The sequence below is a fragment of the Halichoerus grypus genome, chromosome 4 (genome assembly GCF_964656455.1).
Source record: "Halichoerus grypus chromosome 4, mHalGry1.hap1.1, whole genome shotgun sequence".
NCBI classification, from domain to species: domain Eukaryota; kingdom Metazoa; phylum Chordata; class Mammalia; order Carnivora; family Phocidae; genus Halichoerus; species Halichoerus grypus.
In genome coordinates this window covers 160,030,014-160,032,948 of record NC_135715.1, presented here as the reverse complement: position 1 = coordinate 160,032,948, position 2,935 = coordinate 160,030,014, and the positions used below count along the sequence as shown (strand labels likewise).

The 2,935-nt window shown below is 49.0% G+C and overlaps 1 long non-coding RNA gene across 1 annotated transcript; it reads right to left on the bottom strand.

Annotated features, from left to right (window-relative positions):
- Positions 1 to 420: 420 nt before the first annotated feature.
- Positions 421 to 2,670, bottom strand: LOC118539745 (uncharacterized). Its single transcript, XR_013446785.1, has 3 exons — positions 1,887 to 2,670; positions 804 to 936; positions 421 to 505 (listed from the first exon to the last, which is right to left on the bottom strand). It is a non-coding gene; the product is annotated as an uncharacterized LOC118539745 (long non-coding RNA).
- Positions 2,671 to 2,935: the final 265 nt, after the last annotated feature.

The window sequence follows — 2,935 nt, the reverse complement described above, 5'->3', positions numbered from 1 at the left end:
AGACCCAAGCATCCTCAGTTTCTCTGCAATATGCAGCCAAAAGCAGACAAACCTGTTCTGTAATCAATGCTTCAGTATTCTATCTTACTTGAAAAAGACTTAGATAGCCAATGAATTCAACCCAACTCATCATTTAACTTAGCAAAACTTTAAAGTTCCAGGTTACCAAAAGTTTTTGAAAGCTTTAAACCTTTTCATTTACTTAAAACCTACTTGTTTTTGTTGTACACAAAAACTTTGACACAGACAAAATTAATTATCATTTAACGTCATCTTTTTGCTGACAAATTGCAGCAGAAATGACATGAACTTATTTGACCTTTAGTAAACCTTGGTAGAATAAAAGTTTTACATTTAATGCTGATAGCTCCAAAGATGTGTCTATTTTAATGAAACCAACAAACTTAAATTACCTTTAATCCTGAATATGTTGCACCTGTGTCCACTAAAAGTCAATCAATTTCTTCCCCACCATCCATGTGACTTGGGGCTCCTGTGGGGAAATCTGAAGTGGGTGGTTTAAGTCCAGGGGAGCTCTTGGGCCCCTTCATGTTGACTTGGGAGATGCTGCAGTTTGAACCTCCTAAGGAGGTGGCCCAACAGCTTGGGGTGTGTTTTGTTCCTCGCTAGTGAGGATAAGGAGCAGGGGCTGATGGCGCTGCAGGCACTGAGGATGGTATAGGAGCTGGTGGTGGTCCAGGCACGGGGGGAGGGGGAGGGGAAGGCGGGGGAGGGGAAGGCGGGTGCAGAGGCAGCAGGGGTGCCACCAGCAAGGTTGAGGTCGATTCTAAGTTTGGACTCACATTCCTTTATCTCCATCTCCTGTCTCTCCCTCCTGCAAAACAGGCTTTTTCTCTGGTTTTCAGGCCTCTGCCCCATTTATTCAAAATACGTCCTGATGGACTTTATTCTAGAACAGGAGTATTCCCCATCTTCCTGTCAAAAGTTCAGAAAGAACACAGAAGAAACAAATCTATAACTGAGCCCAGAGTTTCTGCTGTTAGCATTTGTTCTTCCCCAAAATCAGTGTGTGTGTGTGGGGGGGCGGGGTTCACCAACTAAACCAAACAAACAGCTTCCTAGACAAGAGAAGAGAGCCAAACCCAAACCTGCTGTTTGGAGGCAACCAAATGGAAGGAAGAAATCCAAGAGAGCCATTCAGAGCTTAACAGAGACATAGGCCAGGTGGTGTTACAATAAAAATCATTTTCTTCTTAGTCATAGGTTTATAATTAAAAGTAGACCAGTCAGGGGGCGCCTGGGTGGCTCAGTCGTTAAGCATCTGCCTTCGGCTCAGGTCATGATCCCAGGGGCCTGGGATGGAGCCCCAATGGGGCTCCCTGCTCAGCGGGAAGCCTGCTTCTCCCTCTCCCGCTCCCCCTGCTTGTGTTCCCTCTCTCGCTGTGTCTCTCTGTCAAATAAATAAAATCTTAAAAATAAATAAATAAAAGCAGACCAGTCAGCCAATCTCCTCCTCGGAATCATTGGGAAGGGACAGAGCTAGCACTCCCTATCCTGTACACACGTACACACACACCAGTTCCAACAGAGATCTCGCCAAATGCCTTCCCTGGCTTCCTGCGTACCTCACGTCCTTCCTCTCTCCAGCGGTCCCTTCACCACTTACGACCGGCCCCTGCCACGACTCCAGCTATGGGTCATGAGCACGCTGTGGAGGCGCACACACAAGCTGTGTATTTCCAGTGTTGGCTTTACTCAATCATAAAGCAAAGTTAATCGAATTGTATAAAGCAGGTTCAGGACTCCAAACTCCATGACATTTCACCATGGGATGAAACTTGGCTTCTTACACAGCACACAGAGCAGGACAGACGACAAACCACACAACAAACAAGATAACAGAAGGGTGTAGGAAGTGAATGAACCAAACGGGAAGTGAGCCTGCGGACGCGCAGCTGAGATAAGGTCTTGGTCAGGCCCGGGTCAGCTCTCGGCGCTGACTGCTGCTGCTTACGTTCAAGCAGTGAAGGATCTCTGTTCTGTTCGGAGATCCATCAGGCAGAGCCTTCCATGGCAGTTGCCTTTTGTAGGTGCTCAGACATTGAGAGGTCACGTCTGAAGAGTCTGACAGTTTGCTGCAAAAATCCTCCCCCTTTTAAAGGGATTTAATCAGGGGCGCCTGGGTGGCTCAGTCGGTTGAGCATCTGCCTTTGGCTCAGGTCAGGACCTTGGGGTCCTGGGATGGAGCCCCGCATCGGGCTCCCTGCTCAGCGGAGAGCCTGCTTCTCCCTCTCCCCCTGCTTGTGCGCGCTCTCTCTCTGATAAATAAATAAAATCTTTAAAGGGGTTTAATTGGTCTTGGGCCCCCGCAGCCCTCCATTGGTTCTGCTCCTTATCAGCTGATGCTGCAGTACTTTTAACTACTCGGGTCATTGGTTGACACGGCCTCCAGCTTGACTTGAGAGACTCCGTTTTGTTCTCTACACTGTGCAAACCTGAACAAACGCGTTATGAAAACCCAGCACAGATGCACCTGGGTGGCTCACTTGGTTAGGCATTTGACTCTTGATTTCGGCTGAGGCCGTGATCTCGGGCTGTGTGGGCTCTGCGCTCAGCACAGTCTGCTGGTCCTTCTCCCTCCGCTCCTCCCCCTCCCCCGCTCGCGCTCGCACCACACTCCCTCTCTCAAATAAATAAATAAAATCTTTAAAAAACCACAAATGGTTCAAAAGAACTCAACAGTCGGGAACCAAGGAGGGACGGGGCTCGGATGTGCAATTATCGGGGGAACTTACCGGGAGCGAACTTCTAAGGCCCGCTACTTCTAATTCGTTCCTCTACTTCACCAAATGCGCTTAAGGCAGTCCACGCCAGCTCCGGGCAAGGGAGAAAGGAAATGCTCCGAACGAAACAGGTTTTGGCAGCTGTCCTCCCCGACCTCGTCCTCCCGGCTGGGATCGAGCAGCCAAGAGTA